Source organism: Schistocerca piceifrons, chromosome 4, assembly GCF_021461385.2.
Source record: "Schistocerca piceifrons isolate TAMUIC-IGC-003096 chromosome 4, iqSchPice1.1, whole genome shotgun sequence".
Classification (NCBI taxonomy): domain Eukaryota; kingdom Metazoa; phylum Arthropoda; class Insecta; order Orthoptera; family Acrididae; genus Schistocerca; species Schistocerca piceifrons.
Window position 1 is genome coordinate 720,518,712 of NC_060141.1, and position 13,584 is coordinate 720,532,295.

Genomic DNA, 13,584 nt, shown 5'->3' on the forward strand with positions numbered 1-13,584 from the left:
ACATCCAATGTGCTTACGGCGCAAACGTATCTTGTGGCTGCACTTTATTATTTCGTGACGATTCCACTATGGCATTATATTAGGACATGTTATAAGAACAGGTAAGTTTCGTCATATTATAAGCGCACGTTACCTCCTCCATGAAAATAATTTTTCGTTATGGCATTTTTTTTAGTTTAAGATGTAATCCGTCTGCTAGTTATGTATTTCCGATGTTTTGCTGCAGATGTGTAGATGGTTATTGCTGGCTGAAACCGGTAGTCTAAGGTCCGAAAGTTTTGTGATCATTGACGGAAATAAAAACAAATTTCTTCTACTTATAGTGAGAACATGTGCAAGCATGTAATAACCGAACACGAGGGAGATACGGTAATGTGGATTTACGTTTGATCAGGAACACGAAAAAACGGTAAACCTGCTGATGGCGACGAGGACAGAGGTCAGTGCATCTTCCACGAAACCTACACGATTCAAATGTCCACACATTAAATTTAGTTTTTATTCTTCCATAGCAATAAAAAAACTTATATACCGTTTGTTTTCGAAGTAATAGATTGAGCTGTAGAGACGGTCTTTGTGCGCGTGCGCATGAACGAGGGAGGGAGGGGGGGGGAGGGGGAGGGAAAGGGGGCGGGAATCAGTATATTGGATTGACTGGAATTAATTTGCGATCAAGGAGGCTTGGGGTAACGCAAAAACGTATCAGAAACCACACGGATCACTAGGCGTATGCAAGAAAAGATGTACTTTAGTGGCCGGCCGCAATGGCCGAGCGGTACTAGGCGCTTCAGTCTGGAACCGCGCGACCGCTACGGTCGCAGGTTCGAATCCTGCCTCGGACATGGATGTGTGTGATGTCCTTAGGTTAGTTAGGTTTAATTAGTTCTAAGTTTTAGGCGACTGATGACCTCAGAAGTTACGTCGCATAGTGCTCAGAGCCATTTGAAGGACAAAAACGAGTAAGCTTTCGGAAAATATGCTTAAACTAAACTGACAGTAACGTAAATGTGTTAGAGAGAAATGAGGATAATGTTCAAGTGTTAGCGTTAACGACGATAAAGTCGTAAATTAATTGACAGTCCTAAAAGGAGGAAGAGATTTCAGAACTAAAAATGAAGGCGGAAGAGCAGTGTAAGTTTTATGACGATTCATCACAGAAATACAGACGGCGAGTGAGAAAAGCACGTCCAAGCACATAAAGTAAAAAAAGTGCCGGATAGTGCTGAATTCTGATGTATTTGATTGAACGGGGTTAGTTAAGAGTGTTCGAAGAAGAAAAAAGGAAAATTAGTGACCCTTGTCACTAATTAGCACGTCCTTGTCACATTTAAGAAATGTCCACTTGTCGGTAGGGCTTTAAATTTTGAACAGTGGAATCGGGTAATTAGCGTCAAAAACTCGGTGATAAGAACGCGCTCAGTGTTCACGTGATGCACGTAACGGTCGCGAGCGTCCTGCGTGACTTTATGCAGCAACTTAGCGAGGACACAGGCTGAATTCGATCCCCACAAATCCGTTTTCGCCGCTTAAACATTGGTTTACATCGGAGCGTAAACAAGCGAACCCACAGCAACGAACCGTAATTCCCTCTGGTGTATTGCATTCGGTCGTGTTCGCTTTGCATTCATCATCGTTCCCTTGTGTTCCGCTGGCTGACTGTCTTCTAGCGCACTATCAAACGAAGTTCGAGTCTTTCCGCTTCAGCGATAGAAGTACAGAAAGGTTTCTTCTATCTTGTCCACTTCTATTGTTTAGACTAGTTGCGCGAGGGGTGGAGTGGCTGGAAGAGAATGTAATGTTGCTGATAGAAGAATACTCAAAGATATCGTACGTGCCTCTAGGATCCAAGCGGTAACAGCACAAACTCCGTCCGAACAGGCCATCAACGGTACCGACCGGCCGCCCTGTCATCACCGATCAAGCGTCATTGAATGCGGATATGGAGCGCCATGTGGTCAGCACACAGCTCTCCCGGTCGTATGTCAGTTTACGAGGCCGGAACTGCTACTTCTTCATCAAGTAGCTCCTCAGTTTGCTTCAAGGGCTGAGTGCACTCCGTTTGCCAACAGCGCTCGGCAGACCGGATGGTCACCCATCCAAATGCTAGCCCAGCCCGACAGCGCTTAACTTCGGTGATCTGACGGGCTCTGGTTTTACCACTTCGGCAAGGCCTTTGTCAACAGCACAAATGTCGAAGTAAAAGAAATATGAAGTAATAGATATCTATTATCTATTACACTGATCAAAATTAAAAATATGCGAAAGTCGTGATGGTGCTCGATGCTTATGTTCATGGTAGCCGTAATTACGTGGTTGACTTAAGACTGATTATAATTTTAGATTTTTTATGATAAAAATGGTTTACCCGGCATTACGCGAACTGTCCTGTAACAAACTACATTGCAGATTTTATCTCGCAGCCTATATGAAAGGCCTTTTTCCTGTATTTTACATTTCGTAGATCATATATTGTTCAGATATTCCTTATAGGTATTTTAATCAAATCCTTTGAGCGTTTCGCGTAGTTCACTGCAAACATGAGAAAATATCTGAGACAGCAGCTACTGAAATGCGAAGCGGTCACTGACAAATGTCTCCAGTGGCTAATAACGACAGTGTAAATGCTAACCTTTCCTCAGGTTATGTTGGTCGTCGGTAATGTTTGTTTTTAAATTTCCTCCTTAACTGTAACGTGAAGCCAGCGAAAGGCGTCAACTGGCGTATATGCAAAATTTTTCGAGAAATGCTAGGGAAAGTTTGCGCTGCAGTTCAGTGTAAATTGCACTAACCCCCATGCATTTCACTCATTCTTCACTTCTTACGCCACTTTGCTTACTTTCCCAAAAATAGTGAGTTCAGCATCAGTAATCTTCTGAACATGAAAGCTTTCCATCGTGTTCGTAATTAAATTGTGTTGTACACCTGTGCTGGTTACTAGCGAAACAAAACAATAACGCAACGTCCATACGTTACGCTCGTTACCTGTAATTCTCTTCCGTACTCTCCTGTGTAAACGCATGTTCACAGTGATACACGGAGGTGACAAAAGTCATAGCGATAAGCACGTATGCAGATGGCTGTAGTATCGCATATACAAGGTAAAAAAATAATAGTGCACTGGTGGAGTTGCTATTTACACTCAGGTGATTCACGTGGAAACGTTTCCGAATCACTGTGGCCGCACAACGGAAACTGACAGATTTTGAACGCGGAATGGTAGTTGGAGCTAGACGCATAGGACATCTCATTTCGGAAATCGTTAGGGAATTCAGGGTCGACAGAAGCGTCCATCCCGCGCGTCGGCTTTGACCCGTGACGTAAGGGTGTTGTGTGTGACGTCATGACGGCGCGGAGTTTGGTTTGAGTGTGGCTGTCTCCAGCTCTGTTTTATCTTATTTTATTTACTTTTCTGATCTGTTCGTTTTATCTCTTGAGATTTTTTTAAATTTAAAAACACTTATTACTTATTTTAATTATCTGTTTCCTCCAATTTCTGTTTTAGTTTATTATATTTATCTTTCTAATCTGTTCGTTCTATCCCGTGAGATTTTTTTTTAAAAGACAGAAACACTAATCAGCTACTGAAGCATCTTTATCTTCTATGGGTTGCAGGGGTTACGACCCTTGGGGAGGTGGGTGGGTATTCATGCATGGCTGTCTTCACTTACACGTTGTAGCTACGCAAGGCGTCTAAATTTGTTTATATTTAGTTTGCCCCCCCACCCAAAACACCCCATTTCCCGCGCTTGTCCCGTTAGTGTCATTAGGCTTCTTGTGGAAAGTGTGTGTGTTTGTTTTTCGATGTATTTTCGTCCTCACAATGTGTACATAACGACTTTAATGCGCCATACTGGTATCGTGGTTTATGGTCGTTTCCGCCATATTTGTGACGTCATGGGTCAAAGCAGACGGGCGGGATCGGACGCTTCCGTATTTCCGGGAATTCATTACTCCGAGATCCTGAGTCAAGAGTGTACCGAGAATGACAAATTTGAGGCATTCTCACACCACTGATAACGAAGAGGCCGACGGCCTTCACTTAACTACCGATTGCAGCGGCGTTTGCGTAGAGTTGTCAGAGCTACCAAAATTTGGCGTTAATGGGCTACAGCAGCCGACGGCCGACGCGGCTGCCTTCCCCAGCAGTACAACATCGCCTGCAACGCCTCTCCTGGGTTCATGACTATATCGGTTGGACCCTAGACGACGGAGAACCGTGACCTGGTCAGATAAGATTTCAGCTGGTACGAGCTGATGGTAGGGTTCGAGTGTGGCGCAGACCACATGAAACCATGCGCCGAAGTTGTCAAGAAAGCACTTTACAAGCTTTTGTTGACTCCACAATGGTGTGGGCTGTGTTTACATGGAATGGACTGGATCCTCTGCTGCAACCGAACCGATCATTGACTGTAAATACAGTAGTAATGTTCGGCTACTATTTGCCAAACAACGATGGAATTAATGTGGGTGACTACGCGCCGTGTCACCGGGCCAAAATTGTTTGCGACTGGTTTGAAGAACATTCTGGGCAGTTCATGCGAATTCTCTGGCCACACAGGTCGCCCGACAGGAATCTTATCGAACATTTATGGGACATAATCGAGAAGTCAGTTCTCGTACAAAATTGTCACCGGCAACACTTTCGCAGTTACAAAGCTATAGAGGCAGCAAGGCTGAATATTTCTGGACGGGACTTCCAACAACTTTCTGAGCTCATGTCACGTCTAGCTGCTGCACTACGACGTGCAGGTGTTGATCTGACACGATATTAGAAGGTATCCCATGACTTGTCGCTTCAGTGCAAGCCAATGGTAGTGATCATTAGCAAACTGCGAATACTAATTCGCCTTGCTCCGGTGCGAACCAAACTGTACATGGTGATTCCTTGCTGTCCGAAGGCCTCGCCAGTGCGATGCAACGGAGAAGCATAGGCGCTGTTCTGTGGGGAGGTCACAGTTCGTTACGAAGACCGTCCCTCCCCACCCTTCAAATATTACTTGCCGTCACTCCCACATGCCATGTACCACTTACGTGCACCATTTTAGTAATACAATTTAAAAAAAACTCCGGGATATTACCCCGAGGGTCGAATGGATTTTACATTAGCCAAGGTATGTTCCTTTCTCCCCCCCTCCCCCATGCGAAGGACATTTTCAAGGGGTATCATAGCTCCTTTGTGGGTTCGATTCACACCCTGACTCACTAAAGGCTGCGGCAAAATTACGTTTAGCGAGTCCGCGCAATGTTTGCGACCATCCTTGGCCAATTTTAGGCGATCCTGTATGTTGGGGTGGGTTTGCACATTACTGAACGTTCTTTATCTCTCAACATTTTTCGATGCGGTCAGTAATGTCCTCAATGAAAGGCAGGAGAAATTGGAATTTTACAGACGCATGTGAATCGCTATTTTTGTGCGGCGGTATTAACACTTTTTACCTCTGCGAATAACTTGTCTTGAGCAATTTTTTGGTGAGGGGTTTTAATTTCGCGTCAAGCAGCTCTGGTTCGCAGATGTTTCTTCCTCTATCCGCCAATCTTTTTATGATGCCTCGCTTTTGTTGTAGGTGGTGATTCCAATCCGGTGTAGCTAATGGTCTGTGTGACTGCGTTTTCGGTGAACTGTGTGTCCCAAGCTATCATCGTCCTCCTTGAAAACAAGCAAACCACGAAAATTTAATCTTCCGCTGCCTCCTCCTCCCCCCCCCTCCTCCTCCATGGTAAACAAAAAAAAAAGATTCAAATGGCTCTGAGCACTATGGGACTTAACTTCTGAGGTCATCAGTCCCCTAGAACTTAGAACTACTTAAACCAAACTAACCTAAGGGCAGCACACACATCCATTCCCGAGGTAGGATTCGAACCTGCGACCGTAGCAGTCGCGCGGTTCCAGACTGAAGCGCCTAAAACCGCTCGGCCACGCTGGCCGGCCACGGCAAACAATTTTCGGATTAAACCCGCTGAGGTGCTTGTGAAAACCATGTAGTTCCTCTCTGCCATGCCTTCACAAAACAAACAACATTCACGTAGCCGAACTAAACATTCGATTTCCCGTTGGCAGTTTTCAATGCCTGCTCTCCGAATTTTTCCTTAAAGAAACTCGCTGTAACTAGGCTTAAGAGCCTCCCCATAGTCACACCATCCGTCTATTCATAGAACTCATCGTTCCATGCGAAATACATGGTCGAGAGGGAATATTTAAACAGTTGTGCAATATATGGAGGAAAATCCGATTTGGCTGTTACAATGCCTCATGCAGAGGAAACATAGCAAATAGCAATACAACGTGAAAAACAACTGTCTGCCGGCTCGGCCACTATTACGTTTAATTTACTGATGAAACGTATTGAACTCCTGCTTGCTTCGCATCCAGGATACCACTACATTCATTTCGGTAGTATTCTAGTACTGGGAGCCACAAGCGGACACCTTAAAAAGCTGTACAGAGGGGCCGCAGAGATTGTTAAACAAGTGAAATTGGACGACACATGAATCCCGGTGCTGAAGAAAATGTCTACTAGTTTTCCACCATGGGGTGTTAGAAATGCGGAGGACGGCAACGGACAACGGCTAACTGCGCTCGGGTATTCACAGCTTGAGTCGTCACAACACTGTGCGGGACCACGCATATAAGTAATTTTGCTACACTCAGTAGCGAGCCTGGGTGTGAATCGGACACTCAAAGACACTACGACCCCCTTGAAAATATCTTCAGCAGATGGGAACGAAAAGTTGGGTTTTAATCTGAAACAAGCACATAAAAAAGGTTTTCTACCACCCCGGTTCCCGGAACTCCTCAAGATAGACTTTGAATGTGGATATTGTATCACAGAGACAGTCCCTTTGACTTTTCAGAGATGTCACTAAACCCGCCCAAAGATGTTGACAAACATGCATGAACACCGCCTATTAGACGGAGGGGGTCCGACAGCCGACCAGTTCCAGTCATTCCACCAAAAAGGAGGTACACGGCTCGTGTTGTCTGTAGTTCAACCACGCCTAGACGGTCAATTCCGCGGTTCTATCGCGTCCGCATTCTTACTTTGTGCCAGTAAGGGTTCTCAACAAGGGAAGTGTCCAGGCGTCTCGGAGTGAACCAAAACGATGTTGTTCGGACATGGAGGAGATAACAGACAGGAACTGTCGATGACATGCCTCGCTCAGGCCGCCCAAGGGCTACTACTGCAGTGGACGACCGCTACCTACGGGTTACGGCTCGGAAGAACACTGACAGTAACGCCACCATATTGAGTAATGCTTTTCGTGTAGCCACAGGACGTCGTGTTACGACTCAAACTGTGCGCAATAGGCTGCATGATGCACAACTTCACCCGCGACGTCCATGGCGAGGTCCATCTTTGCAACCACAACACCATGCAGCGCGGTACAGATGGGCCCAACAACATGCCCAATGGACCGCTCAGGGCTGGAATCACGTATTCTTCACCGATGAGTGTCTCATATGCCTTCAACCACACAAAGGTGGGAGACGTGTTTGGAGGCAACCCGGTCAGGTTGAACGCCTTAGACACACTGTCCAGCGAGTGCAACAAGGTGGAGGTTCCCTGCTTTGGGGTGGCATTATGTACGCCGACGTACGCCTGCCATCCTCCGACCGATAGTGCAGCCATATCGGCAGAATTCTGGCTTAGAATTAGTCTTCATGGACGACAATGTGCGCCCCCCATCGTGCACATCTTGTCAATAACTGCATTCAGGATAACCACATCGCTGAACTAGAGTGACCAGCATGTTCTCCAGGCATGAACCCTATCGAACACGCCTGGAATAGATTGAAAAGAGTTGTTTATACACGACGTGACCCACCGACCACTCTGAAGGATCTACGCCGAATCGCCGTTGAGGAGTGGGACAATCTGGACCAACAGTGCCTTGATGAACTTCTTGATAGAATGCCACGACGAATACAGGCATGCATCAAAGCAAGAGGACGTACAACTGGGTATTAGAGGTACCGGTGTGTACAGAAATCTGGACCACCAACTCTGAAGGCCTCGCTGTATGGTTGCACAACATGCAATGTGTGGTTTTCGTGAGCAATAAAAAGCGCGGAAAAGATTTTTATGTTGATCTCTATTCCAATTTTCTGTACAGGTTCCGGAACTCACGGAACCGACGTGATGCAGAACTTTTTTTGATGTGTGTACATTCGACCACGGCATAATAGCCCGGAATATTCTATTAATCGTGAAATTTTTGGGCGTCGAAGTTTAAATTTCATATTTTAATAATAACATTAGAATTTGTTTAATTTAATAAAATGTATCACATTTTATTGCAGTAAAAATCATTTGTTTATTTGACAAGAAGGTAGCAACGTCAAAGGACTTAAGGGACTGCAGGAAGACCTACAGCGAATTGATTAATAACGCTGAGACAGGCAGTTGATCCTGAAGGTAAATAAATATAACATACTGCTTAAACATGGGAGAATAAATTCACTATTGTAAAACTGCATCATTGACGTCAAACTGCTGGAAACAGTATCTGCCATAAAATATCTACGAGCAATTATCTGGAGCGACCTTAAATGGAATCACCAGATAAAACAAGTAGACTCTGAAATTATTGGTATATCTGAACACTTCTTAAATAAGGAGATAATTCAGAGGCTTCCTTTACCAGGATACAGGTTGGCTGGCAGCTTTTCTAGGAGCTCTTTGCGGTGTGGGGGAGTAGCCATGTATGTGAAAAACGGTATCCCATTTGAGTCAATTGATGTTTCAAAGTACTGCACTGAAAAGGTGTTTGAATGTTGTGCAGGTGTGGTTAAATTTAGTGGAGCTAAACTTCTTACTGTTGTTATTTATAGATCCCCAGACTCCGATTTCACAACATTTTTGCTAAAGCTAGAGGAGGTTCTTGGTTCACTTTATAGGAAATACAAAAAGTTAGTTATATGTGGTGACTTCAATATTAATTGTATAAGTGATTGTGCAAGGAAAAGGATGCTGGTAGACCTCCTTAATTCATATAATCTTATGCAAACCGTATTCTTTCCAACGAGAGTGCAAGGGAACAGTAGAACAACCATAGACAATATTTTTGTTCATTCGTCATTATTAGAAGGGCATTCTGTTAGCAAAAAAGTGAATGGCCTTTCAGATCATGATGCACAAATTTTAAGTCTAAAAGATTTTTGTGCTTCAACACATGTTAAATATAGTTACCAACTTTTTAGGAAAGCTGATCCAGTTGCTGTACAGACTTTTGTAAGCCTTATCAAGGAACAAGATTGGCAAGATGTTTATAGTGCTGATACAGTAGACGATAAATATAATGCTTTCCTCAAGACTTTTCTCGTGCTCTTTGAAAGTTGCTTTCCGTTAGAACGTTTAAAACAGGGTACTAGCACAAACAGGCAGCCTGGGTGGCTGACTAAAGGGATAAGAATATCTTGTAGAACAAAGTGGCAATTATATCAAAACGTTAGAAACAGTCAAAATCTAAATGCAGCAGCCCATTACAAACAGTATTGTAAGGTGCTTAAAAAAGTTATTAGGAAGGCAAAAAGTATGTGGTATGCAGATAGAATAGCTAAGTCTCAGGATAAAATTAAAACCATATGGTCAGTCGTAAAGGAAGTGGCTGGTCTGCAGAGACAGGTCGAGGATATAGAATCAGTGCGTAGTGGGGATGTCCGTGTTGCTGATAAGTCGCATATATGTACAGTACTTAATAATCACTTTCTGAATATAGCAGGTGAACTAAATAGAAACCTAGTCCCAACAGGGAATCATACAGCGCTCTTAGAAAAAAGTGTTCCGAGACTGTTACCTGAAATGCTCCTTCATGATACTGACAAGAGGGAGATTGAGTTAATAATTAAATCACTAAAGACCAAGAACTCTAATGGATATGACGGGGTATCTAGCAGAATACTGAAGTATTGTTCCACGTATATTAGCTCAGTACTTAGCCATATCTGTAACTTTTCCTTTAGCAGTGGTCGGTTTCCTGACCGATTAAAGTACTCGGTAGTGAAGCCACTTTATAAAAAGGGAGACAGGGATAATGTTGACAATTATAGACCTATTTCTATGCCATCGGTGTTTGCTAAAGTTATCGAGAGGCTTGTATATACAAGGTTACTGCAGCATTTAAATTCACATAATTTGCTGTCAAATGTACAGTTTGGTTTTAGAAATGGCTTAACAACTGAAAATGCTATATTCTCTTTTCTCTGTGAGGTTTTGGACGGATTAAATAAAAGGTTGAGAACGTTAGGTGTTTTCTTTGATTTAACGAAGGCTTTTGACTGTGTTGACCACAAAATATTACTGCAGAAGTTGGAACATTATGGAGTAAGGGGAGTAGCTTACAATTGGTTCGCCTCCTACTTTAAGAACAGAAAGCAGAAGGTAATCCTCCACAATATTGAGAGTGGTAATGATGTTCAGTCCCAATGGGGCACTGTTAAATGGGGCGTTCCCCAAGGGTCGGTGCTGGGGCCACTGCTGTTCCTTATTTATGTAAATGATATGCCTTCTAGTATTACAGGTGATTCAAAAATATTTCTGTTTGCTGATGACACCACCTTGGTAGTGAAGGATCTTGTGTGTAATATTGAAACATTATCAAATAATGTAGTTCATGAAGTAAGTTCGTGGCTTGTGGAAAATAATTTGATGCTAAATCACAGTAAGACTCAGTTTTTACAGTTTCTAACCCACAATTCAACAAGAACTGACATTTTAATCAGACAGAATGGGCATGTTATAAGCGAGACGGAACAGTTCAAGTTCCTAGGCGTACGGATAGATAGTAAGCTGTTGTGGAAAGCCCATGTTCAGGATCTTGTTCAGAAACTAAATGCCGCTTTATTTACCATTAGAACAGTATCTGAAATAAGTGACATTTCAACACGAAAAGTAGTATACTTCGCATATTTTCATACGCTTATGTCATATGGTATTATTTTTTGGGGTAATTCTTCTGATTCAAAAAGGGTATTTTTGGCTCAAAAACGGGCTGTTCGAGCTATGTATGGTGTAAGTTCGAAAACCTCTTGTCGACCCCTATTCAATAGTCTGGGAATTTTGACATTGCCCTCACAGTATGTATTTTCTTTAATGTCGTTTGTTGTTAGCAATATTAGCTTATTCCCAAGAGTTAGCAGCTTTCACTCAGTTAATACTAGGCAGAAATCAAATCTGCATGTGGAATGCACTTCCTTGACTCTTGTGCAGAAAGGAGTGCAGTATTCTGCTGCATCCATTTTCAATAAGCTACCACAAGAACTCAAAAATCTTAGCAGTAGCCCAAACACTTTTAAGTCTAAACTGAAGAGTTTCCTCATGGCTCACTCCTTCTATTCTGTCGAGGAGCTCCTGGAAGAGATAAAAAATTAAGCAAATTCCAGTGTTACATTCTTGATTTTCTTTATTTAAACTAACGACTTGTTTCATTTTATCTGTTTCTACAATCGTGTTATAATTTCATGTATTGACTCGTTCCATGACCATGGAGACTTCTCCTAAATGTGGTCCCACGGAACAATAAATAAATAAATAAATAAATAAATAAAGAAGGAAAGATGAAAGATCATAGCAAGAACCTTAAGGAAATGCAACTCATTTACGAACGAACTGACTTTCGAGGCGCTTGTTCGATCGATTGAGTATTGCTCATCAATCTGCGACCACTGTCAGGCAGAATTGATTGAGAGAAGAGCCAACGAAGAACGGCGCGTTTCGCCACGGGATCGCTTAGTTGGCGCGAGAGCGTTACGAAGATGCTCAACGAACCCCACTGGCAGACGCTGCAAGAGAAGCGGTGTGCTTTACTGAGGGGTTCATTAACGAAATTTCGAGAGAGTATTTTACTTGAAGAGTCGGACAACAAATTACTTCTTCCCACAAACGTCTCGCGAAATGACCACAACTAGAAAATTCGAGATATATTAACTAATACAGAGGATTACCAATCATCACGCGCCATTCGCGAATCGAACAGGGGAAAGGAGGGCGGGAACAGGATTCAGATAATGGTACCATAAGTAGCATCCGGCATACACCGTGATATGGTTTACAGAGTGTAGTTGCAAGTGTGTCAATGTATCGGTGAATAGTGCAGTGTTTTCATTTAATGACAAAGGAACTGCAGTTTACAAAAGCATGGACCATGGAAAGCATACGTCCAGGAAGGGCAGATCATGACGTCCCCCGCCTTTGCATCGGCACCCCAGGTAGTAACACGTGCAGGAAGAGCCTCGATGCCTTGTTCCTGGAGAGAACTTATATGAGCAAAGCCCAGTGCAGAGGACGTAGCTCGTCTATGGCATACAGCTGTAAAACGCTTTGTTTATTACTATGTAATACTTTCGACCTTCATTTGTAGGAGTAGGATATTACGTCCAAAGTTTCTCGCAAAGCTCTGAGAAACACTGTTTCCACTGTTTGGTTGATGTGCTATTGCGTGCGACTGCAGACCTAATGCGGTAGATTTATCACAAAATCTGGAGACCGCAATCTAGTGCGCACAAAACAGCTTCCATTTGAATAATTATCTGGTGAATGTAAAACTGAATCTATGTTTCGGATGCAGATTTGTTCATCATAATTGGAATCCAAAATATCTATACGTCATCTTGCACCGAACAATGTCCCTCAAGCAACATCACCTGAAGCTAGCACAGAAGTTTGAGACTCTTAACAGCATCCTCCGTAAGTTATATGGAACTACCTTTGAATCCTCAGCAACCACCCTGCGTTCTTCTGCCTTGGGTTTGGTATGTTCTCAAGCGTTGATTATTGAGCACCTGTCTGGATGAACAGCAACCATAAGAAGTATTTGGAGGCGTAACTGAATAGTAGCATGCGCGTAATATCTGGCGCTGTCAGATCCACCCCAGTTCAATGGCTTCTGCTGTTAATACGTATTGCGTCATCTGATTGGCGCACATCTACAGCTCTCTTGATGGAATTAAACAAGACGACCTGGAATCCTAATCTATATACGCATTGGGACGTACCACTGTTAAACTATAAAATGCTTCAATTACGACGTCCTCCTTTGCCTGTTGCTTCTTGCTATGTTTTAAACTTTTTTCTGCTAGTTATATGTTTGCTTGTATTCGTTAAGGATGTAGACAGGGTTAGAAGTTCTTAAAACTTTATTGACTAATGTTTCGTATTTTTAAGATTCATTCATATGGAGTATACCATAAATCTTAAAATGTGTTAAAACTGCGATTTACTACGTTGGGCTCTGGTGGATCAAAGCGCTCCAATGCAACTGATGTAATCCTGTAATAGTTATCGACGGATAGTCTTTGATAGTATCACCGGGGGCATAAGTATCAAAATTCTATTTTCAACAAGGTTTGTCTTCGTTATATCATTCGTTTATGGAAAACAGTCTGCAAGCACGTGTTTGCCTCGTGTCTGCCTATCTTATCATTTAGTTTTTTACGATGTAAAACATGAGTGTTTGAAAATGGCAGATGCACTTATACGGATATAAAATGTTCAGAAAGTAATCCCAATCGTGCAAAAAACGCCTCGATTCGTAAGCGTAACGGAGAAAAAGGCCAACTGTTCGGTGCCCATTAAAGGTTTGTTCTAC

The 13,584-nt window shown here is 43.0% G+C and overlaps 1 protein-coding gene across 2 annotated transcripts in view; it reads right to left on the minus strand.

Moving 5' to 3' along the window:
- Window positions 1–13,584, minus strand: part of LOC124794675 (alpha-1,3-mannosyl-glycoprotein 4-beta-N-acetylglucosaminyltransferase A) — an 834,427-nt gene that overhangs the window by 244,327 nt on the left and 576,516 nt on the right. The gene's annotated exons all lie outside the window — the stretch shown is intronic.